Here is a 27,235-nt window from a genome sequence, read left to right on the forward strand (position 1 = left end):
AAAGCGTTTCCGACCATGAATTGCTGTGTTCTTTCCCATAGTCTAGGTGTAGTCTATGTGTCCTGAAAGTTTATCACCGCTATACTGAGACACCCTGTATATAAACAAATAACTTGTAAACTAGTACCCACAACAATATATATATTATTGGTGCACGCGTCTCGGCCTTTTATTTTGTTATGGGTATTGTTTTTACCTACTGACTACCGCACCGATTAGTCTGGGTTCAAATCATGGAAATGGCATGGTGTTTGTGCCTAGTGTCTATGCGGTATGGGAACGTTCAAAATACTCGCGAGCCGAATGTCCTCTCGAGTGGTTTAATTTTAGAAGAAGTGGAGTGTTAGAACCTCGGACCTTCCAATCATAAAATGATTATCCTTATTTATGTATTCGTCTGCATGAAATTACTTAAGATGATAATTCTGCGTTTTAAAAAGTCATAATTTCTTACTTACTAAAAATTTGTTCTCGGTGATGTAATATTGCTATAAATATCATCTGACTAAAAAAATGAAGTATTGAATCATCGCTTTGAAATAAAGGGATTTTTTTGTGCACTATATTGAAACGAATTCGTCATTTGGGCACATTCATTGCATACGTATTAGAAATGAGAATAAATAGTAATTTATTTTTCCATTTGTTTTTTAGTTGAAGAAGCGAAAAGCCAGAAATGATTTATCTAGACTGTGTAACTGATGATACATCATTTTTGAATAATTGTGAGCCAGTGCTGCATAGTTGATGATACGTACTTCTAAAGGTAAGTTTGCTTTTCATTTTACAAAATTCATTTCCATGATTGAATGTATTTTTGTTTGTAAATAGACTCTGTTGGGGTTAAATACTCTTTGTGTAGTATGTTAAATAAGTAATTTGTTGCATAATATCGCAGGCGTATTGTTTAATGAAGATGACTTGTGTGCTTGATTTCAATTTAGATTCTGTGTAACATATAGCAGTGTTATATCATTCTACTGTAAGAGCTGCCTGGGAGTGAATAACGGTTGCAGCTTCGAAAGTTGCGTTACAGGATGCAAAAGTTCAGGGATGTTACAACTGCAGAAGTTCTGAGAAATAAAAATACAGTCTGTCCGACTTATATGGAAATTAGAGTCTAAAATTAATAAATGTTCATGATATGTTACAGCTATCTCAAACTTGTCCAAAATACATAATTAAAAACTTTTTGAGATAGTTTTTATTAAAAATACGTAATTGAGGGAGAAGATAAAGATGAAAAATACCTGATTAAAAACTTTTCGATATTTGCGCGATTTCGATATTCGATTTCGAAATTATTATGAATAAAATAAAACAAATTTGAATGTTAATCATTTCATTGATGTTTGCAATCTATAATAAATAAAGCAAAGGTTTGGGAATGAATCCTGACATCAGATATAAATTGAAACATAAGCAAAACAATTTTAATTAAGATGATAATACTTTTGGTCGTTTTGAGGAGCGTGCAAGCGTCGATAATTCGAACTTCTAACGACTCCGTTGGTAATTCTGCGCCAAATCTTGAAATTTTATTTTTGATAATAAACATGTAATTTTCAAAGAATGTATAATAGTGATTTCAGAGTGTAGACGAATTTTTGAAGGAATACGATAGCTTATTCTGGAAAAAAGAACTTAATTTCAAAGAAAGTGCAAAGAATGCATGGATATTTTTATTTACATAAAGTAAATGCGTATTTTCTTTCATTTTTAATTTAATATGAATGAGAGTCTGTATTTTTAGTGAGTTCGATTCATAGCTATCGTTCGAAATATATAAGTAGTTAATAATTTTGATGTTTCCATTGATAGGTTAAGTCGTCATATGTTCTGTCACAAAAAGATGCCGGCAATCTGATTTTTAATTAGAATATACAATGCTATTCATATCCCAAACATATTAAAACATTTTGCCATCCATCGAATGAGTTATCTGGAACAAGTGTTTCGCAGATAGGCAGGCAGACGAACGGATGCACCAGAAACATAATAGCATTTTATGTGAACTACTACACAAATGCGTAGAAATGATCTCAACAAGTGGCAAACCATTTCCTAAATTCCCAATGAATAATTGATCTATAGTGCCGCAGAGAAGAGGAAGTGTCTCCGATCGGGAGCAGAAGTGACACGACATTGACATTTCCGAGCTTTTTTTCTTTTTTTCTTTTTTTTTTTTTTTCTTTTTCTTTTTTTTTTTTTTTTTTTTACTTCTTTTAATATGAAGCCTGACATCATCGGGTGCTTGAACCTTTCTCCATCTTCTTGTGAGAGAGATACTTATTTCCATTGCGACAATATCGTCATTGATGTTGATCAGGTGCGTTGAACTTAAATGGCGATCAGATGATTTGTTGTCATTTCCATATCTTGGGATTCCCTGTTTTATAGGAAACCCGCCTTTATACTATATTGTAAAATACACACATTTGATTTAAAGATGTTACCAGATGTTATTGCTATTTCTAAAATATATTTAGCTCTGTATTATGTAAAAGTATTTCGGTGCCCTTAATTCAATTACTGCTGTTTTCAGCCTGGAGAAGAATATTTGAGTTTGTCCTCAAAATACAGCATTCATATTTCCATAATAATAGGAAGCATCACCCGTTTTTATTACTGTGAGAATTTACTATTTGTATACGCAGCACATCTTACTTTTGCAAAGAAAATATCTGAAAGATTCTGTTGATAAAAAAATAAAATATTAGTTTTCAATGTAGAAATGAATCGCGGTGAATTTTTAATAATACAGTGAATGAATATTAGGGAAGTATAGTGAAACTTTCATAAGATGAACACACACTATTCCATATGAATTCTCTGCTTTATAGAGGTTACATTATTAGATATTGCTTTCCGTTTTTTCTAATTGTTAGACACTCTTCGGGCTGGTCATTTGCGGGAAGAGGTCCCAGCGAGAGGTTTTACTGTGTATGACCTGTTTGGGGCTCTAATACGTCCCAGTAACATGAAAATCGGAATAAGTGAATTATTTTTCCTACGTAATTATTGATTTTGATAAATGAGTCTCTCTTCATCTTTTATTTGTCCAAAGATTATGCAGCTAAAAATATAAAATATTTGTATTTCCATGCAGAATATCCTTTTCTTTTTCAATCAAACGAAAATATGAGATTACTAATTCCTTATTTTTGCGTATTTACCATCAATTACTAAATACTTATTTTTTAAGCGTATATTTTATTTATATTTCGTTTAAAATAAAGTAATGAAATTCGTAAACATTAGAACTAAACAAGTTGTAGAGAATTTTATGTTAATTAACCAGTTAATTATAATTTCAGCCTTTACTAAAATTCTTCTTTCCGCATTCGTCGCCAGAGTAGCCGGTGTTTAAATTGAGGTTTTTGTTTTTGAAGAAAAAGCGTGTGTTTCTGGCTTCGCGTGCACGCTACGTCTTAGTTTCCTGACAGCTCTGATAGTTGCATTCATTCGCCTTTGCGTTTTCTCGCTGCCTGCAATGTAATTCTGACACTCCGATAAAGTAGTAATCCAGCTTCTAGTAAAGAAATTAATTGTGTAGCCTTATTCGCATTTGCGTTTTCTCGCTGCCTGCAATGTAATTCTGACACTCCGATAAAGTAGTAATCCAGCTTCTAGTAAAGAAATTAATTCTGTAGCCTTCGACTACTGTTTCACTTTTAACTTGAATTTGAGTGTTCTGTTTAGTTGCATCACCATGAGTTATGGATTATACTGTAGCAAAGAAAGTGCCTTTGTGCTCTATTTTCTGTTTAAATAAAATGGTTATTTTTAGCCGTCTCACTACTTCTCACTTAATAAATAATTGTCGTTGTTTCAGACATAGTTATAATTCATTTCACATCTGTTAGGATTATTGAACAAAGTAACTTTACCAGATCAAGTGAAACCCTACAAAGTAATCTTGTTTATGTTTTTAGTGTAGTAAAAACGCAATGTTTTAGTGTAACAGCCTTTCCACTATTTTTATAACCTGCATCAAGGGGCCAAATACTTTTAAAACCACGGACAGGAAAGATCTTTTTAGTACATCATGCGGACAGCTCCATGTCGATTTTTTATGCTGCTGTGTTGTTTAATCCGCGGAAAATTTTTAAAGAAATTAAAAAAAACGGAATTTGTTATAGAAATTTAGAGGTGAAATTTCTAAATTCCCTTTTTTTATGACGCTGTTTGTCTCAACGGTATTCATATGTCAATGTTTAATTTCTAAATTAAAGCTGATAGAAATGATAGGACTGTATTATTACTGCGGATGCACATGTTCTCAGCATGGGTTGATAGTGAGGATAGTCAAGTGTAAATATGAGGATATGCACTGTAGTAATATATGCGTATTCGTGCAAGTATGCGTATTCGTACATATATCCGTATTCGTACATATATGCGTATTCGTAATATTTACAAAATCGGATAGGAAAGAGATGAAAATGTCATTACACATGATTTTATAATAGGCCGGATTCAGCAATTAGAATAGGTCACATTTGGCCCTCTTACCAGGTTTTCCCCGCCTCTGGGTTACATGTTGGTTGAATATGCCAGTTTTAGGCCAATGTGCATGCCGTGCACATTAACCTATATTTAATCAATAGCTATCCAAAGAAATATGTGCTATGATGGGTTACCTTTTCATTATGTTTAATTCAATTAAAAAAGTCTGTAAATGAAGAAACAATAAATGTATTTTCAACTTATTTTAGAAAGAATAAAACCCAGTCCAAATAATTTCACTTCCAGTTAACTGGAGGTGTGTGCCTTTAAAAGATGAATCTGTCTTATTAAATGATTTCAGCTTGTAAACTAAAATCTGTTTAACCATAAATTTCATGTTTGGGGCTAAACATTTTTGGTTGATATTCTTAAAAGATCGAACGTCTTCCAGAGTCCTTAAAATGTAAATCTGTGCGCCGTGACACTGCAGGTAACATGTGCAAGTAATCGCTCTTATGTACAAATATAATGATTAATTTTTTTTATTTATTTTATTGATTTAAATTTTGCAAATGCCTACTTAATCTGAGATAATATTGCAAATGCCAGGCTTTTTCTGGTAAATGATAATTAAATTCATATTAATTAGTCTATAAGGTATTTCTCCCGCCTTCTTAGTGGTGTAGTGGTCTGCACGCTGGGCGCGTATTCCAGAGGTCCGCGGTTCGATTCCCGGCGAAGGCGTTGCTCATTTTTCATCTTGTCTGCTTCCAAAAATACCTATGTCTCTACAGGTCCAGTGGCAGAGAGCGTTGGTGATAAGTCGTAGCAAAGTGTCCAAATTTCCACTTCCCATAAAACAGAAATAATATTTAAAAATTGTCATTTTTCTTAGTATTCATGAAGTTAATTTCATCTTGCAGAACATTTTTATACGATTTGCATGGTTTAATTTATAAAAGGATTAAAGCAAAACCAGCATGAATCTGTATTCCATATTGTTCGTTTAATTATGACTGACTATTGAATTTCATGGGGAGGGAATTAATTTTAAGATCTTTGTTGCGCTCAAGCTTGTAAGTTTCTTGGACTGGCATTTTTAAAGGTAATCATCAAATCGGTCCCTCTCTTTTCAAGTTTGCTTAGCATCAGAGATTTTATTGGTATTTTTTTTTTTTATTTTATTTTTTTTTCGTTGTTATTTTATATATTAAAATAGTATGCACGAAACTCGCTTATACGGCTTTTCCTTTTTTGCTCATATACATTTCTAATATTATGTCTTAAAATGTTGCTTTTAGAATCTTGTTAACCCTTCATTTGCGAAAGATTTTTGCCTTTAGAGCAAGAATGGTAGAAAATTTTAAAATCTATGTTCTTGGTTTTATCTTTAACCACCTAGATAGGTACCTGTAGGAGAGTTACGCTATGCAAATTGATCATACTTAATGATAATTCATTAAATATTCGTATTTAATAACTTTAATTAGACATAGTGAGTATAGATACTAATCTAATAACTTCAGTTACATCTCAGACATAGTGATTTTCGCTAAAATATACCAGTCTACTAACTTAAGTTAGTTTTGGTTGGTGGTTAATTGCACACTGCCTCTTTTATTTTCACTTAAAATATATCACAAAACAGCATACACCTGAACATTCCTAATATTAAGATGCGAATTTAGCAACTGCTATTCTGTAAGAACTTTACGATATCTTCAGAAACTTTATAGTTGTTAAAATGTGTGCTTCAGAAAGATTGATTTCATATGAAATGATATTGATAACCAAAGCTCAGGTTTTGATAATATATGCAATTTTTTTTAGTACTTTAAAGCATTTTTTCAGTTTTTAGAGCATTTTAGGCGCATTTTAGTAATCGAACTAAATACTAAAGTTGGCCTTGATAAATTACTCTGTGGACTTCTATGAACTCATTTTTACTAGACAGGCATGTCGCATGTGCTATCCATAGAAAACGGCTGTTAGTTCTATCTTTCACGGCAAGCTTTTGCTACAAGATATTATTGTCACTTTTAAGAATTTTCCATACCACCATTTCTTAGTTCTTGTAAGACCTTTTTGTGAATTGAAACTGAAGAAGTGTTAACGGTAAGTGAAGCTGTTTTAAAGTATACTGCAATAACTGCAATAGATGTCGAGAGAAGCTTCTCGCGATATAAAAACTTCTGCAGTCTTTCACTTTCGAAAACATTTAATAATTTAGTTCAATTCAGTTCAAGGTTAAAATAAGAAAATAAAATTCAAGTGACAGGTTACAAACATTAACAAATGGATTAAAATCCTGTTTGGATTTATTATCCATTTGTTACTGCTTGTCAGTTGTGCCATTTTTTATGCTTTTATTTTGATTTTTAAGGGCATTTTGACCATTTTAAATACATTTTCCGGCCATTTTAAGCGCATTTTAGTGAGTTTTAGGTTATTACAATCCAAGCCCTGAAATGTCTGAAGTCTACAATTATTTGCATAATGTTCGCGCATTATGCAATGTGGTTATAATTAAAGTTACTCTTTTAGTCCTACCTAGAGTCCGTTTCTGGGAGTCTGTTTCGTTGAAACGCAGTATATACGTCATATGGACCATGGAGAAAGAAAACTGCAACAAAAAATACTAGTTTAAATTTCGAACATTAGGTTAAAAGAGGCACATGAAGAACAAAACTGCAAATTGTATACACAGAACTTTTATCACAGCATTTGTTCAATGTGCGTTGCATATGCGTCAATCACGCGTTCAAAGCGTGCTATATAGCGTGTCTAATAGTATCGCAAATGGTTTCTCGATCAGTTGCAGCAATATGACGTATTATGCTTTCTTTTAATTCAGGCATAGTCCGTATGCTTCTTCCAGAGACTCGATCTTTCAGGAATATCCACAACTAGAAGTCACAAAAATTCAAATCCAGTGAAAAACTTCTTGAAATTACCCCATCATCTCCAAAGTGAGTGCGTAGCAGGACTGAATTTCACTTGTCCTGCAGTATGAGGTGATGCACCATCTTGCAGTTATCTAAACATTCTTGTTCTTGTAAGGCAGTAATAACTTGCTGCGAAGTTCCCAGTAACGGCCACACGTGATGGACGCATTAGAGGGCTTTCAAGAGTGTTCTCAAAGAAAAAGGACCATGAATGAAATCAGCAGCAAAACCACATACAGTAATGTAATCGGGGTTCAGAGACCGTTTTATGCGACTATAAGACTTGCAGTACCCCATATGCGACAGTTCTATGTATTCACTGCGCCGTCTAGGGTAAAATACAACTCCTCCGACCACAACATGTTCCAAGGTCCATGTATTGTCAGTGACCATTCTGGGCTAAATGAAAGCTTGCAAAATCAATGCGTTTGTCCGGGTGTGCAGGATTCAGCTCTCGCAGAACTGTTATTTATTACGAATACCACCTTACAACGAATCGCAGACCCTTTCCCGCTGTCGAAAGGGAGAAACAAAGCACGTGACACCGCTCGAGCAGTTGTCGAAGAATATTGGGAACTAAGTAGACGGTTTTTCGACCACGGAAAGAGTGAATTCTTGCGCAGTTTCATTTGAAATCCTTTTCCGTTCCGTCCTCTTGCTCACAGCGCACACAGCTCCAGAGTCTGTTCAAATTTAGTAATCATCTTTTTCAAACCCTACCTCGACATAGGTGCTTTTCGTAAAAGCCTTTTAAGCTTCGATATTCTTGCTGCATAATATGAATCCGATGCCCACATAATATGAATCCACGGTTTAATTTTACTAAGGGCATGCGAGAGGACATGTGTGAGAATATAACATAAAATGTAGTTATTTTAAGCCAACATATTATGCCTTCGCAAATTCTTGTCAAGTTAACAGCTTTAATGATGTTCGCTTTTGCACATATTGCTGATGGTGAAACATTTGATTGCATTATGGCATATGCACTTTAATTATCTTACTTCCTTTACTTAATAGAAAGAGGAAAAGCTGTCATTGTTAGTGTTTATCTGTAATGATAAAGAAGAATATTAATCTTTATTATATAAACAGACATACGTAACCGATTTGATCAGTTATTGATATTTTTAACAAACTTATTTGTGTTATTTGTAAAAGAAAAATAGTGTAATTTGTTTGCGAAGTGGAATTCGATCATGCTCCTTACTGATTATTCTTTGTTTTGTATAACACGAAACTTAACAGAGCATTTTAGGTCTCTAATAATTATATTATGCGGAATTTGTTTATATTTTTCTCTCTGAGTTTATTATTATTATTTTCATGAAATGCGTTACGAATATTGAAAAAGCATATTAAGAAAAATAATTGCTGTGTTTTAAACTCTTGAGAAAGATTTTTCGTGACATTTGCCAGTCGAACTGAAGACCAGAATTGAATCTTGCCTTGTGTTTTCATTTGGTTGACCGATTACAGTGTTGTAACTATCATATCTGCGTTATGTGAATCGCCAGAATTCGATAACAAAATTATTGCAACCGAATTAAATTTGAATGAAGTGTTCTTTTCTCGGTGCAATCTGAGTAACTCGATTTCAGGAAGCACTCAAAACAATATTTCGTTCTATGAATCTCCAGTTCCTTGTTTAAATCCATTCCTGACTCAATATATTGCGTTATGGTAATGGTATGTTCCACACAAGATGCTAAAACGAATTTGCTACTCAGGCCTTGTACTGAAAACGTTCATCTATCAGCGTTTGCGGAGCGCAATTTACGCATTCCTTCTCCATGATTCATGGGTCTTAGTGATTCACCGCATTAAGGGCCAGGGATGGATACGATGCAAGGCCAAGGTTCCTTTTGCTGCGACTTCTACAATAAGAAGATAGAGATAGCGATGAAATTTTAATATTTCATTGATTCTTAAGATGCTCCATGTCCAAAATCTAAAGAATATCGTAAAAAGCTGGTTTGATTAGTATTTCATATGAGACAATGCTTAATAAACGAAAAGTTTGTTTTTACGGTGAAAGAATTTGAAAAATGTTCCTTATGCAAATCAAAAATATTTCGAGCTATAGATTCTAGTAATAAAAATAATAAAAATCAGTATATAAAAAAGTCAAACATATATCCGATATGATGGAAAAATAAAAAGGGTGTTTCAAGTCATGATGTTTCCATTTTTAGATTTTGTTGTTTGCAATCATTATATTTTTGATGATTTAGTTGCTTCTTAATTTAATACTTTTTTATTGCGTTTTTCGTTTTATCACCTGTTGTTATGATTCTGAAAGCTAAGTTCTGCGTATTCCTTATTTAATTTCCTTATTGTAAAGTTCATTAATGGCCATACGGCATGCGTGGACCTTGTGTGGCCCACTTTACGTTTATTATATGCATAGTGCATGTAATGTGAATACGACGCATTATTGCATAGTGTTTGCATTTTATTCAGTTAAATTTTATCATTCGAATTTCCAGAGTAGCAAATTTCGTCACGAGAACTTCGTTTTTCTCATCGTAAATAGTTTTTAAGAAAAGAAGGTTTGAATCTTATATAGTAGATAAAATACATTAAAGAATTGATTTTAGAAGTTATTTATTATTAGATTTCATTTCACGATTTCGAAACATTTCATCTACGAATGGAATTTTTTAACAATCCATTCAAATGCAATGTGATGTGTTAAAAGAGTACAGTTAAAGTTGTGTAAACTTAGTATTATCCAACGATCAATACAACGGGGGAAAAAAGAAAATTGTCAAAATTATTTTTACAAAAACGGTATCCAGTTCTGGAAAAAAAAAGTAGATTCTTACTCAGTGCTTTGTATATCTGACAGTGTTTTAATATTTGAGACAGTCTTTTTATCATAAAGCAAATCAAATCGAAATCCAATCCTAATGCGACATTGTTATGACCAAATATTTTGAGAATTACAAGGCGAGAAACAGACTTTATTTCGATAAGAAAGACAAAAAATTTTGTAATTCTCACTTCATATTAAATGGTATATTAGAACATTAAAAATGTATTACTATAAATTATAAATAAAATTTATCATTCATATATGGTTAAGTTTGTAACCAGTTAGTGATATATGCATTTTTAAAATTGACGTCTTAAAATAATTATAAAAATATTTATAAATCTGGACCTCAGGATTGTAGTCTTCAAGGGTTTGATGGCTTTGGTTAGTTTTATTTACCGAACTATGGTATAACATTGCCATGTTGAAATTAATGTTCGTTAAGTGATATTTAATGCAGTTTATTACTGATCTGTGATCAAGATTTGTTACAGCTAAATGAAAGTATTGTAGAAAAATTATCTTTTATTGTAATTATTATATTTGGTTCATATATTTTATTTAAATACATGATGTTTTTGTTTTGGCTATTATTTTCATCATGGCTATTTATTTATTTATTTATTATTTTTTTTATTTATATATATATATATATATATTATTTATTTATTTATTTATTTATTTATTTATTTGATGAATTTTCTCTCTTATTTATTCTTTCTCCCTTCTTTCGACACCAGTTTTAGAGATAAGCAGTATATTTTTGTTTCATGTTTAATTGATGTTCTGTAAAAATTCCTGTAGTCTTACGCATTATCTATCTATCTATATATATATAAAGAACAATGTTGTGTTTGTTTGCGATTAACTCAGTCACTATTATAGCTATCGGCACCAAACTTTCTGCAATTCTTTTCTGGGTCTTGGAAAAGTTCGACGTCCACTTTTTTCCAAAAAAATTAGGTAAAATCAGAGATATTACTTAAAAACTCTGGAAACGCTAATTTTCACACTCATTTTTCCAAATGGCAACAATTTCGTACTTTGGAGATAAAAATCTGCTCTATTTCAGAAGTGTTGCCACTGAAGTGAATGAAATAAAAATAGCATTGCCAAACATTAAATACATTATTCCCGATTCTAAAAATTCGTGGGAAGCCGTTTCGACTATTCCCAAATTCGTACGACTTTAATCAGCGAAGATATTAAATAAAAACTCTTAAAAACACTAATCTTCGCACTCTTTTTTCCGAGGAGAAACAGTTTGGTGTGTTGGAGATAAAAACGTTTTATTTCGAAAAGTATTGCTACTGTTCGCTTCCAAATCGTGGAATTTGTTAATTAAAAATTTGTAACTTTTACAAAATCTGTCTCTATATAAATAAGAATGCCAATTCTTCGTGCGTTTGTTTGTTCGCGTTATTGATTTCTGATCATTATGATCAATTTTTTGGCACATTTAATCGACTAAAATTGAATATAGGCGAAACAGTGGAACGAACTTGAGCTTTTACGATCATTTTGATTAGAAAGGCGAAAATCATTAAAAACTGCGTGCATTGTTGCGGATATAATGAGAGAGAATTAGTTTATTTTTGTATAGAAATTTTTTATGTGGGTTCCATATCGCATCAGACTGAAAAATGTATGACTAGGAATCATATTTTTTGCATTGTTATTAGAGACTAGGAATCGTATTTTTTGCATTGTTATTAGAGAAACTCTGTGTTGTTAGATACATTACTCTCAATCTAACTTAACTGGCATTGGATACTTCCGCTAATATTATATAATAATAACGTTTTGAAAAGTTTAGTTTTGGAAGTGTCATTTCATAACTAAGGTGTTATGAATTAATGGTTCAAAGTTTATTTTTCTTAAAAGTTTATGATCTTCTTTATACAGTAAAAAATTCCATTTAATTATTAATAAGACTAAGAATTAGAATTCGTATATTAGAATTAAAATATTTAAGCTTGCACATTTTATAGCTAAAAAAATAATATGGATAGTGTGTCGCATAGTAAAGTGCCAGTTTTTCCATTCGCTGTATCACGAGTGATTAAGTAAAGAAAATCTTTTTTTGGGGTACATAAATTTAAAATAAAAATTTAATCTTAATTTTAGATCCCTTATAGACACGTCTTATTTTCATTCTTAAGTAGAAAATTTTCTCTTTAAGTTGTATCTATTTTACGATACACCATGCCTTGTTTTTTATTTTAATTGAAATTTAACTCGTATTTAATAACTGACCTCCTCTTTTGGAAGATGCTTAAGCCAATGAACAATTTTCTAACTTTCTAACTACGCTTGAAGTCTAGCTTTTCACTTGGAGGGCGGGAAAAAAAGTAAATCTCTTTGTGGTAATATAAAAGGCGCCAGACATGTATCAAATCCCATACTGGCTTACATCATTAATAACTAACAGCATAATTCGTAATAACGCCATTCAGTCAGAAAATTAAGAATCCTGCATTTACATGCACGATTTCTAATTGAAACTTTCTGTCTTCTAACGCGTGTTTTCGCTAAAAAAAACACGTAGTTTGCTGCCTTTTTTTCATTACCAGCTAAAGATGTGAAACTTATGCGCAGAACATGTGAAGTAAAGGGCTTATGTTCCATCTTATGTATAAATGTTTTAAATGAGCTACAAATGCATCTTCGTTTGAAACTTCCCATGCCAAATTTTATCATTATGCCGTGCCTAAAATGAAAAGAATTTTTCAAGAAAGTGCATGATTGCTTATTACCGAAGAAAAGTGTCAGTACACCAGTTTTCGTCTTCTGTCTGCGTCATCAACGCATTAAAATTATTATTACGTATATTTAATCATAAATATTTATTTTAAGTTATTCATTATTATTTATGAATACATATTTTGTTTGCCGATGTAGTTGGGGATGTTCGTCTCCTTGTACACATTACTGCAGTGCTTATCCGTGAATGTTTGCTGTCATTTGTTTTTCGGTGGAACTATAAAATACCATGGTCCCGCAAGTTTGCGTGCAGTGACTCAGCAATTGGTCTATGTCAGCACCTGTGTTCATTTACGCCTCGGAATTGATACGAAGAACAAGACTCTAACTTTTAATGGGAATTTTCCTGCATAGTCCGGACTTTCGCATTCTCAGAATTATTGCTAGAAGGCAAAGTTCTCTGCATTTTGCAATTTGCGACTGATGGGCAAATAGTAGAAATAATTTTTTTGTCTTAGTAAACTTAACCTCAAGTGTAAACGAAAAGATTTCTTTTTCATTATCTAGATTTTTGAAACTTTTCTTTCATAATTAATGCAGCAGTTTTGCCGTTAACAGTTATAGCATTATTTATTAATAAAATAGGCTGGCATAATATGCATGTATTCATTTGTATGCAGGAAAACTATTTAACTTGTATTAAAACTAAGCAGCTTATTTTTTTCTGGATGTGTGATCAAATTTCATTGAATAAAGAACTAATCTACTTTCCTTGTTTTAGATTAGATTATTTTTGGAGATTCTATGCAAATCTTTGGAGATTCTATGCAAATCTTTGGAGATTTTATGCAAATCTTTCATCTTTGATGGGAGATCGAATGATATATGTTTTCGAACATCTAGATTGGGTAGGTACGTAGTTTAATACCTTTTACTTCCTTGTACGAAGTAAAGGAAATATTGTAATCGCGAAAAATTTCGATTATGATATTTCAGCGAAAATATCCATTTTGACCGCTCTCAAATCAATATAAATGACATTTTTGCGTGAAATCTGTACGTACGAACAGAATAAAGGACGCTTTTTTTCCAAAAAGAATTGTAAATGAATTCAAAAGAGGTTTTTCCTTGACGTCTGTTCGTACATATATATGTATCTGGCATAACGAGTAGCCGCAGAATCTTGAAATTTTGTATATGGGACTGCTATAACATACATATACTATATTGTGGACCTTTCTTTTTCGCTGCAATCGCCCGCACCAGACATATATTTGTACTTATATTCCAACACTGCACCCGCCCTAGTGAGCTCAGTATTTTTATTCTGACGTGTTGGTAAATTGTGCATTTTATTGCTTTAAAAGTGAATGAATTTTGTTCCGATTATGGTTTCTATTCCTTTAGTTAATCTGCATGAAATAGGCTTAATTATCAACAGTTTAAAAGTTTAAGTGGCGCTAGGCCTAACGAGGCCGCCATTTATTTACATTTGAAATTCTTAGTAGAATAGTGAAATAAATCAGTCGGTGCATCAGCTTCAGTGTCTTTTTGTCAGTTGGACCAAACGTTAACTCTCAGCTTTGAGCACGGAAAATTTGGTCTTCCTGCCCGTAGGCCTAATTGCTTGTTTTTGCGTAGAAACTTTGATTATAATTGAAAAAAGAAAAATTTTTTTTCAACTTTTTTAACTGTATTTGGTGTTTTTCGTTTTTCTGTATTTTACAATCTGCACTAAAGATGTTTTGATGTTTTATGTATTTTTGTCTTGCCACAGAATGAGAACTAAGTTAATTGAATGAGAAATACATCTCTAATGAAATTCGAGGAAATAAGTTTAAATGAACGGCAGCAAAAAATGGGCATAATTTCATAGGCCCTACAAAGAAGCCATGTCGTGTTCACATCAGATATTTTTTCCTAGGGTCATTTAACTAGTTAGTTATTTATAAAAAATAGTTTTTCCGGTTTTCGTGTGGAATCAAGATGTTTATAATCGTTTGTCTAAGAAAATATTTGGTTTATCAAACCAGGAAACCTATAAGAAACGTATGAGTGTGTGAAGGCGCCGAACCATTTAATTTGAAAGATTTCAGAACTTATCATGTCCTTAACCATTTAATTCATAATAAAGTCTCATTTTTTCTAAACCTTCGCTTTCTTTGTGCTGTAAAATACTGTCGAGACATCTTGAGCAGCTTTGTCTGCATAATAAGGCATTTTCTCATAAAAATAGTATTATATTATTTGTGATACAGAGAATCAAACGAACTCATATTTTATTAGAATATTAATTTAGGACTGTGTAATGCTTACAACAACATAACAATGTAATAAATGCTTGACAATGTATTGCTACAGTAACAATGTAATGTCATGATTTGAATATCATGAATGTAAGGCGAGTTCAGTGTTACAAGTTCCAAACAATTATGCTTCATATTAAGTAACAAACCAAGTAAGTTTCCTTAATTGCTACTGCTAGGGTCTTAAACCTTAGAAAAAGAAAAAGAAATATGTATATATAATATTGATGTTTGAGAATAAACTGTGATTTGATTCTTTATAGCTTGAAATTAAAAGCATTAACCTTCACATCTCTGCTTTTTTAAGTATTACATCATTGTTAAGATTTCTGCGTTTCGTGAGAATTAAGTCAAAGTAAACTTTGACCGTCTTCTAATGTGTGTCATACTGGCTATGTTGAAAGACTCTATAAACAGTATTTCTAAACTAGATATGTTGCAATATTTTGTAAGTAGCGTTACTGAATTGAGTATATTGTAAGATTCTAAGATTGTAAGGTTGGCCAGTCTAATTAGTAAACAAGTATTGACAAGAAACTTGACTTTTAAAAGAGGAGATTTTGAAAAGACAAGACTGGATATTTCAGGTTTTAGATGGCTCTTAATTCTGATTTTACTGATTTGGTTTTGTCTGAACATTGTGGATATTTGCATTAATATGCATTTCTTTTTTAATTTTGTTAGCTGAAAATAAATCTTTATGTAACTTCTACGTATCCTAAGTCGCCAAAACGAACGTTACCGGATCTAGAACACATTGTAAATAGTTCATGCATGTTAGGAATGAAGAATCGTTGATTTATTGACCAGCTGGCAACACATACGGTAGGCCGTGGCCGAAATATTTCATTTAATTCGTGATTGTTCCAATTCTTGTCTTTCTCCCTCGTTTTCGTTTTGTCTGTAAATTCGTGACATCTAAAAGAGAACAAATTCTTGATTTTCGGTAAAGGAATTTTTGATGCTTCGAATCAGATTTTTTGCTGCGCTTTATTTGTGATTCTAATCTCTAAATTTCGTTCCTTGCCAGACAGTTCGGCCTTTTAGGATAAAATGAAATCATATATGAGTAATCTAACAGAAATTATTTTGCATGTTTACAGCGTGATTTAAGTGCAGGCTATGTTAACTGATATCAAACGTTAAACTACGTGATAAATATAATTTCTGTATTTCATAATTTTTTCTAGCATTTTTATTAAAGCATTTGAATGGATATTACAGCATTATGAGAAATTAAAAATATTGTGTTTTTCGTGAATAAGGAGTCATTAACCTGAATATTTTGTGAGAAAATTTTAATAGATTTGAAGATAAAATTAAAAATATTGTCTTTCTATCGTATTTAAACGATCTAGATTGAAAGCAGAAAATCTACGTCCTTTGTTATGCTGGTTGTAGCCTTTTGATGAATTCTTGCAGATGCAAAGCGGGCCGACCGCAGTGTAACTATTACGGGCCCTTTCACTGCATAACTGTAACTGTAACTTTGTATGCCTTCCAACAATTTCGAGACATCGGAGGTACTGGAAATTTTTCGGCGGCTTGGAGAAAACTGTAAGACTGAAGAGAGCATCAGTTCTTAGTTTTTAGTCAGTGTTTCTGAGTTCGGAGTACTGAGAGATCTCCGTGCGAACTTCTCTCTCTTTAGATGCGCTTTGCTTTGCGTTGCGTTTAACGTTCTTCGTACTTCGAGATAACTAATGAGTGCTGTGTCATTAGTGCTGTGCTAATTTTGCTGTGTCATCCAGAGAAGAACTGTATGTATCATGAGTACTTTTGTGAAAAGTTTCAGAACTATAAAATGTTTTTTTTTTTTTGGGGGGGGGGTAATTTTACCAAGCTATCATCGGTTCCGCGTGCATTCAATCTATTACGAACCCGTACGCATGTAACAGTACAAAATGTATCAAACATCTAAGTCATTTTTAATATAAATATGCTATTTATAAGAATAAATCTATAATTGCATCTTAACTATTACATGAATATATAGCATGGCAGCGTCGAAAATGTTTGATATTCTAATGGAAAAAATACAGACATCGTTTTAAATTTTTCATTCACTAAACAAACTTAGAAGTGAATAGTTTCTTGAACTGACAGAAGTGAATGATGAATAGATGCCAAGAAAGCCTCTAGATGGTTTGGTCTATTTGATGATGTCAAAGCACTCGAGAGGTATTTACTTAAAGGGAAGATGTCTTCATGAAGAATTTACTAGGGAAGCTTGCTCGTATAAACGTTACACATGAAGAAAACCACTAAAACGCCCATGCAGCCAGCTCGTTCGCGGGATTCGAACCTCCTACTGAACTACTAGTTTTCGGCGATTTTACCATTCGGCCGCTGTTGGAACGAAAGCCTCTAGAAATGCAGTTTGTAGGATGTACAGCTATTTAAGTACATTGGCTGAAAACGAAATGTGCTTAGTTTAATTAGCAATATTTTGTTTTAATATTTTATTTAAAAAACAGCTGAATGTAATAGTCTGAAGATTTTACTTAGCATTATCAACTATTTTCCTAAAATTTTGAAAAACGTTGAAGACTAAAGTCTGCTTCAGTACGGTCATCTAGTGTATAAATGTTACCTACCTTATTTTGGTAACATTTATTCATTAGCCGTATCGCTCTAAAATTAATATTTTAACGTGCATCTTCCACAAAAAAAAGGGTGGGAACAGTTCTATTATATCTCTCCTTCTACCGGGGCGATTACGAACGAAGTTAACGAAGTTTAACTTACGTGTTCCAGGACTCGAAGATTTATATACAGTATGTATTATTTTAACATACGTATTCTAACACAAAAACCAGATTTTTTTCTGAAATGGCATACCTATTTTTTTGCATATTTCATTTCTACAACTCAGATTATGGCAAAATGCCAAGTTTTATAAGTATCGCGCGAGTAGATTTTAAAAAATTTGCTCTCAAAATTTTAGCTCCTCATTGTTAACTGAATTTAATAGCTTTATTTGAAATGCTTTTATTTATTTATTTATTTATTTATTTTTTCAGTTCAGCCAAAAGTTAACAAGTGTGTTATTTTTGAAATCTTCCATTAGAGTTCGATCACAATTTTTGAAGTTTTTTGAAGTTTAATAGTTAAAAATACTTTGTTTCTTTGCGTACCACTTACTTTTCTCTTGCGTACCACCGGATGAGTATCACTGGCTTAGAACAAATATGCCATACTTCAAACACGCCAATATATAAATTCCGGTATAATCTTTGGAAATTTTGAATAAAAAAAATCTTAATACGTATTTATTATTTAATAAACCTGTTTGATCCCTTCTTTCTCAGTTCGAAATTTAGGTTCAATCCTAGTAAAATTCATAGCTATTTTCTGATTTATTTTTATAAGTTTGTATTAGTAAAGTTTAAAGTATAGTAATTTTCGAAAACATTTTTGAATTATAACATATAAAAGTTTTACCGTCACCTTGCAGTAGTTGTATTTGTAGGCATACCTTCAAAATATTCTGAGTTTTTTATTCAAAATTTCCAAAGATATACCGGAATTTATATATTGGCGCGTTTGAAGTATGTCATATTTGTTCTAAGCCTATAGTCTAAGTATATTCAATCGGTGGTACGCAAGAGAAAAGTAAGTGGTACGCAAAGAAACAAAGTATTTTTAACTAGTATATTAATTCAAAAATCTCTTGATGAAAAAGAACAATTGATAGAAATTTCCTGTGATCGAACTCTAACGGAAGATTTCAAAAATAACACACTTGTTAACTTTTGGCTGAACCGGGGGGGGAATTAAAAGCATTTCAAATAAAGCTATTAAATTCAGAAGTCAAACAACAAAAATCAGCGTTAATTTACAAAACTTTCTGTGAAAGTTTTGTAAATTAACGCTGATTTTTGTTGTTTGACTTCTGAATTAGTATTTATTCGGCGTGTTATTGTTGTCTTAAAGCTATTAAATGTTTATGGCCTTTTTGCACAACCTATATATGTGAACAAGGATTTTCTTCCATGTTATATTTAAAAAATAAACACAGAACTAAATTAAAAGTGGAGCCTAATTTGCGGTTAAAGCTAAGTGAAATAAGACCAGACATAAATAAATTAATCTCTCTTAAACAAGCCCTCATTTCATACTAAATTTGATAATCAAAATGGTAACCAATTTTTAATCTAATATTTTTGTAAGCATATTTAATACAGATAGTCAATAGGTTGTGCAAATGACAAAAAAATATATTTTTAATATTTCTATTGAGAAATTGAAAAATAATCATTGTAAAATGTAGTGGTCGTACTAAAGCTTTTGAATTTTTGTTTAGATGGTACACGTTAGTCAAAAGGTTGAAAACCGCTGTTCTAAGCGATAATAACACCAAGTATAAACCAAGTAGTTTACGCACTTTGTGTTAAAATTATTTAAAAGAATGAACGATGCACCCTTTTTTCCGTTCGTGTATAGTGATAAAAGGGAAAGGAAAATGGGTTACTCTATATTAAAAAATTCTCCAAGTGAATTATTCTTGGCTCAAACTGGAAAAAGCCTGCCAAGATAAATTTTTAAATTTCTCGGTAAGTTTCTCACCAGATTTTAAAAAATTTAATATTTAAGAATAATTTGGGTCATAGAATCGAAATGTGGAAAAAAGTCGGCATATCATTTCAGAAAAAAGTCAGATTTTGAGTCCAAATACCTGTATTAGAGCAATGCTATATATAAATCTAATATATATCTTAAGTCGTTCTTGCGAGCATGAAAATTGCAGATTAAATTTCGTCAATCTGCTCAGTAGAACGAGAGATATAGAACTGCATCCCCTTTTTGGTCAGAGCATACATTAAAGATGTATTTTTGAATTAAGTCTAGCTTGAATCTTTAAAGAATGACCATTATTATGTCCTGTATTATGTCGGACACAGGTATTTGAAAATGATGTGAAAATGGTTGGCAGATTATTTCAGCATAGCATTTGGACATAAGGGTATTTAAGATATCCGAAATTTCTTAATGGATAAGTTAGTCGCGTCTGTTTAATAAATTAAAAAGGCGGCGAAAAGACTTACAACTAACCACTAATGTAGTACCTTGCTTTTGATAGGTCACATAATACTGATATCAGAATTGCTGCAGTGAGCAATTTCGATGATTAAATATTGTTGCAGGATTAGAAGAGAGTTACTTAATTGCCCTGGTGCCTTCAAAACCAGCTTACGCTCTGATGTATTCCAGAATTGAGAGTTTGGTAGTCTGGAGATGTTTAAGACTTTAAATAAATCAGCTGAGTTGTTACACCGCGATAAGAGCTTGCGGAGTCAATTCCCTCGGTTAGTGATAGATCGAGACTTGTTTTACTTGCCGGTAATTGAGCCTCTTTCAATTTTGTACTGCCAAGATCATAAATCCCGCAGTGCGGTGGGAAGATTGGCAGAAGCATTAAAACGCTATCAAGTGGCGTCATTCCGAAAGGCCGTTTACTGGAGTATCGAAAGCGTCTCGTCTCTAGCTGTCTCCGCTGATTGCTTCGTATTAGTTCACGGGAAAAACGAGACAAGTTCAGCTGAAACCGAGACCCTTCCCGTGACATCCCTAACGATCATAAATAAGATAATTCGTAAATAAACGCTCCGTGACGTCATGTGGAATGTGAACTGTGCAAGTTTATGTTGCCCCCTAGTTCTGCGTGCAACGACATCGTTCTCCGATGGAATGTGAAGGTGCGAAATTAGGTCTGCCACTTCGGAATTTAACAGTCTGTTACAGAAGTGTGTATCTGACAGATGAATAACGTAGCGGGTTTTATCATCATTTCCCCGTTACATTACAAGTTTTATTCAATCTTCGTGTAGGGATTTCGATTATAATTTCTGTCTGGCGTTTGATTTAAAATAAAACTATTTCTGCATTGTGTGGATGATGTTTTTTGCTCTGTTTTCCAAGATTTTAAATATTTCACTGAGTTTCTCCCCTGCCCCGTCTCTAGTGTAATAACGTTTAGAGCTACCATGGAGAAATTATTTAAAATTAATGAACTTGAATACTGTGTTATTTATCACCGTGAGAAGCAAAATTAGTAACAAAATTGATTTTGTTTTTATTAGTCCAAAGGGGCAATTTGCGTCGATTCACTATAAACGTTGATTCACTTTTCAAATTGTTGCCACCAAATATTATCGCCTTGTAGTATATTTAAAGAAATTAAATAATGAAGAATCTGCATAAATGTATGTATGTTTCTCTCATTGTTGTAAAACAACGGTACCTTAAGCAATCCAATTTTGAATAACGTAATCTTCCACCGAGTATGGGCATCTGGAAACCCTAATTTGGAATTTTAAATTTGTTTTATTATAAATTTCCTATTTTGTAACGCTTTAATGAATTTTTGATTAACAAACTCAACGATTTCATAGCGAGCAATGGCGACATTGTATGGGGAAAAAAATTTATCTCCAGCGCGCGAGACTGTGTGTCGGAAATTCTAAAGATATTCTCATTTAAAAATTATTTTGCAATATTCCTGTTGAATTGAATTTTATAGTGTAAGTGCGAAGAACATGATATTTAATAAATAAAGGTAACACACAAAACGTTTAAAAAAAAAAAAAAAAAAAAAAAAGCCTCTTTGGGCGTAATGTAAAATCTGAAAGCTTTCAGATTTTTTTCCCTTGTAAAACTTTTTTTACAGGAAGATAGAAGGGCGAAAATATTTCAGCAGCGGGGAGAATTTACAACAAATGCAGCAGTGTAACAGTAAAGTTGTTTTCCTTAAAATCTTGTTGTGAAGTTGATTTAGAAGTCTAGTATTAGCATGCGATGTGTGTGATTTGTATTTTGCAGTGATTATGTTCCTTGCCTACAGTTATTGCAGAACATTATTAGCTCAGAAATGCTTATTATTGAAATACTTTAAAAACTTTGAAATAGCTTTGTATTCATTTTGCGTACGTTTTAGGGAACTTATGACATAGGGAAAATTCGGGAAATGTAGGGGGGAATTCTGGAAATGGGAGAGCTGATGCTTTAACTAAATTAGCCGCGAGTATTGATCTTGCATTAAATAAACATGAGCATTCCAGTTTCTTCCTGAAAATATTTTTTATGAAATTGACGTTCTGAGCATTTGAAACTACGACTATTCTTATGTCATCAGAAGCACAGTGGACAAAAGGTGTTTTTTTCCCTTTAGTTTTCGTAAGATTAAAACTTGATTAGATCGTAGAGAAATATTTATGCAGTATTTTTGACATAGTTTTAATACTTATTTAAAGGGTTTTTATTTTGCTTTAGTTGAGTTTTGTAATTGCGGTAGAGTCTGTATTCTAGATTGTATTCGTCATGTCCAGTTGTAGAAGATCCTTCAACTACTTTAAAGTACCTCTCTGCATATAAACCACTTCTGAATTTTTTAAAACTGAGTTTTTCTGAATATATATGCAATAAAAGCAAATTTAAGAAGTACTGATGTAGGAACACTGAAACGCAGAAATACCGATTGTGAAGCACGTAAAATTCACAGTAGCAAAAGTTGATGGCATAGAACATAGATCCATATTGAAGAGGAAGTTTTAATTGCGTAGAATGCTAATCCATAATGAATAGGAAACTTGGCAGTCGAGGTAGATTAAATTCCATTTTTATTTAAATTCAAATTTGTGGCCACAGTTTGCTTGGCATTCTAACCGTGCCTATTTTCCAGAATATTTATATTTTCGAATACTGATGCGATAGGAAGAGAGCGAGGGAAATTGCGTCCAAGCAGCACAGAACGTTCAAGCTAAAGGTTCGCATTATGCAACAGACAAGCTCGCCAAGAGGAAGGTTTTGGTTTAGGTTAGAAAAGTTTCAGCTCTCGAAATTTTGAATTTAGGTTCCGAAATAACTACGTCATCAGCGTTACGCAAACTCTATGGCATAGATTAATCTAGAAATGGCGCAGTCCAGAAATACTGTTATTTTTAGAACAGAGAGACAAAATACCTAAATTAAAAATGAGGAATTAAGAGACTGTTACTAAATTAAGTTATGAAGCTGATTTACATATTTTTTATCTTACATATATATGTCTGTGTGTGCGTAGTAAAGCAGACTTCGAATTAATGCTGTTGTAGAAATATTGATGGTGTACAATTTTGATCCATACTGAAAAGTAAATTGGCAGCCGAAGTATATTAAACAATCATCTTTATTTATTTTTTCAATAATTCCTGTCGTATGAGGCATGAATATGCATACTTCCCCCCTCCTGTAACAAGAATTGTCATGGTATCAAGAGCTATTACTGCTTTTTAATTTCTCTCAGCAAAACATATCCTGTTTAATTTCCTCATGTTTCTCGTATTGTTAAGGAATTAATTACAAAATTTAAATTTATATGAATTGGAGCGCGCATATATCTAGTATTTCTTTTGTAGTTTTACATTATAGCTGATGCTTATAAGGCGGGGGTTTGGCGCACTGATCTTGCAGTTGGTACCGAACATTCGTTCATTGTTTTAAACTCCCCAAGATTTAAACTACTAGCAGACCAGGATTAAACATCCATTAATATTCCTGTGTGTGTTTCATTTAGTAATTACTGTAATATTATAATAAAGTAAGCTCGAGAAAATGAAACGTAGTTACGAAAATCCTAAATACATGAAAACTGCGTTTACAATACTATACATTTATACTGTATATCTATATTTAGGTTTACCTTTCCTATTTACTGTATGAATTATCAGTACCTTCAGTAATATTGTCTTATGTGACACTAGTGTGAGACATAAATAATGAAACGTTTTGCGATAAATTTTGTATGTATCATAGAAGTAAAGGTTCGATATAATATTATATATAAGCATTTATGGCATTGTCTTGCTTTTTATTTTTTACATATATTTCTAGATTTATGTCCAGATTTTTCAATCTTTCGCAAACGCTTTACAAAAATAAATAAAAAATAAAAATAAAAAATAAATAAATAAATAAAGAGGCTTTTGTTGAAGAGGGAGGGGTTCTGCGCAAAAGAAATAAATAGTTTACTGGAATTTTTGAATTTCAGTTCATTTTAAGAAATCATTTAGTCCACCAGCAGCAAAATAATAAAGTCGCTGAGCAGTGGTACTTGTGCTCGATACCAGGCGAACGAGCTGGTTTTTTGTGTTTTTCTTCGTGTGTGTGTGTGTCCAGTTTCCTTAGAAAGTCCTCCACGAAGGCATCTCTCATGTTAGACCGATAGCCATCGCGTGCATTACCAACCATTTAGTCAACCATTTTAGCATTCGCATTTTTAAACCTATGAGGAATGCTAAAAAAATCTTGTTTTCTCAATTTTAAAAAATACATGCTGTGTGGCGTGCTTTATACATTGTCTTAAAAACTGCTTTTGAGTAATTAATTATGAACGTTTGTTTAAGCATTATTACTGAAGAAATTCCCTACAAGTTTATTGTTTAGGCACCGTAAGTGAGTTTTCTATATTTATTGTAATTAACGCATATAAAATTGTATATTGAGTTCTAAGAATTTTAATATTATTATTATTTATGAAAAAAAATTATTTTGCGGCGGCCTTAATACAATGGCCTTAAGCATTTAGGAAAGTAATGTTGTTCTATGTGTATTTTATTATTTCTTTTATGTGTATTATATATGGTTTTTTTTTCTAGGGAAACTGAAAAAGTGTAGAATGTTGAAAGAAAATTAGACCAGCATTTAAGATTGAAGTTACTCCGATGATTTCTTGAGAAAGGTTTTTCTCCTCGTAAGAGTAACCATATGTGAATTATAAAAAAGGCCATTTTGTCTAAGGGTTTTAGGAAAGAATTGTGTGGTTTCTTTTGACCTACGGAGCCTAGTGTCCGAATCCGTGCACAAAATGATAAAAGGAGCAGTTTTGATGTGTTGTTCTTTCTGTTGCAAGTCTAAGGTATCTTATGAAATGTTTTAAAAGCCATTTTATCACCATATTGATTGCTTTGTGTGTGAAACATTTTTCATCATTTATTAGTTAATAACATCGTAATGTATGCTAATGATACTTTAATATAGCATTTGTTTCTAACATGATAATAAATATTTATATATTTAAGATAATTGATGTAATAAGAAACGTAAGTAGACCGAGAGTTGGCATTGAGTGTAAAATCACCGCCGTACAATTTCGTACAATTTTAAATTTGAATAATAATTTTTTACAAATTTTTTTATATTGTGCTGCTGGTAAGTTTTTCATGGCATGTAAACGAATAAGGAAGTAGTGGAGATAACATACTGTAATATGCTGCAGAGCTCCGTTCCCAAAATTTTTTAGCCTTGTGACTCGGATGCAATTCATTGCGACTCCCGTGCGTAAAGTTGCGATTTATCGCAACCAACTTGTTCTTAAAACGTGATATTGGGAAAGTGGATTGCTAGAAGAAAATACTGTAATAAACAAGTTAATTAGTAATAATTACTAAACAATGAATTTAATTTAATTCCTAATAAAAGTAAATATTTATAATAATACATTAAGAAAAGAGTATTTCAAAATTATTCTCGATCCAAAACTCGTTTATCGAATCCCATTTTGGGAATCATCGCTGTAGAGATGTCCTTCCTCCACATACTTTTCGAGGTTTTATTTGTGAACCAGAATCTATTATTTGATGAGTGATCCTTTCTTTCGACCTGCTTCGCCATTTTGTATAAATTGAAAGGTAAGCTTTTGATCATTTTACTGTAATTTCTGCAGTATAATTTACGTTACCTAACTTTCGGCAGGTATTTGTAAGTGATGTGTAATGCATTTTTACATTCTTCTGCCAACTAAAATATGCTTATAGACTGATAAAAGAATGAATCCATTTCGCTGATTTTCAGTTTTTGTCGGTGGTTTAATCCCTAACGTATCGAATAAGTAAGAAACGTCAATTTATAAATGCTTGTAAAAAAAAAAAAAAAAAAAAAAGCTTCCACTTATTTTTTTTATTTCTCGTTATGCTTATATAACATTTAAGAATTTAAATACAATTTACTTATTCACTTAATATAACTAAGTGCTGTTTCCTGAAAGAAATCGACATTGCTAATTTTCAGTATTATTATGATATATCGAAACTAAAAATTTATATCACAAAAAATGTATTATTGTTTTCAGCACGCAAACTTTTCGTCTCTGAAAAATTTAAATTTGTTGTCATATATTATCGCGGAAAATAATTGAATAATTAATGCTACCCGGAGGCTTGCAACAATTATTTCCGATTGCCTAAGATATTTTCTGAAAAATTGCAGAACTTTGTTTCGAATAATTTTGTTCTGGCTCACGGCTTTGCAAGTAACCAGTTTCTGAAGTACTAATATTCGACAAGAAAACGTTTTTTAGATTTAACAAATTAGTAATTGTTTAACAAATTGACCGATTAAAATTAATAATTCTAATCTTTAACTTACTTTTAATAGTGTATCAAATCCATATAATTTAGAGTATATATTATTTGTAGTATATGCAGCTAGTAATTTTTATGACATTTATAGCATTATTATAAGTAATATAAGACTTTTTTTGTTCATTATTTTTTTGTTGTTGTTGTTGTTTTTTAGTTTGTTTTTGATCTCATTTTCTTATTCCAATATTTTAATTTCTTTTAATGATATTTTTCACTGGAAGAGTTAAAATATTATCCATTTCATATTGTTGAATCGTAAATTTCTAATTACATTTATCCTTGTAAAATTAAATAATACCTTCAGTTGAATCATCCGTTCTAGATCAAATTGTTTTGTCTTTCAGTAGCTCATTAAAAAACGGACAACACCTTTTCTAGTTATCATGAGTAAAGTGCTAGAAGTTCTTTTCAAGTTGTAAAAGCAAATAAGTAAAACTGTTTGAAAAACTAGTAATAAAGTTTGAGTTTTCCATCCTTCATCTAGCAAGGTTTGTAAGTTTATTAAGCATGGCTTCTTTGATGCAATAGACAGTTATTTGAAGTTTTCGGATTCATTTTTTTTAATGGCGGTACGCTTTAGAACCTGAAGCATTGGACCAATTTAAAAAAAAAGGT

The 27,235-nt window shown here is 31.9% G+C and overlaps 1 protein-coding gene across 2 annotated transcripts in view; it reads left to right on the forward strand.

Annotated features, from left to right (window-relative positions):
- Nucleotides 1-27,235, forward strand: part of LOC118200115 (cyclin-dependent kinase 6-like) — a 596,937-nt gene that overhangs the window by 139,190 nt on the left and 430,512 nt on the right. Inside the window, exons 2-3 of one of the 2 annotated variants that reach the window (XM_035372041.2) lie at nt 655-766; nt 24,857-25,116. The gene's annotated coding sequence lies outside the window, so the exon portion shown is untranslated. The remainder of the gene's footprint in view (nt 1-654; nt 767-24,856; nt 25,117-27,235) is intronic. The other variant, XM_035372046.2, reaches the window with a different exon arrangement.

The sequence above is a fragment of the Stegodyphus dumicola genome, chromosome 9 (genome assembly GCF_044657685.1).
Source record: "Stegodyphus dumicola isolate Sdum_Otavi_A_Nest chromosome 9, ASM4465768v1".
Classification (NCBI taxonomy): Eukaryota; Metazoa; Arthropoda; class Arachnida; order Araneae; family Eresidae; genus Stegodyphus; species Stegodyphus dumicola.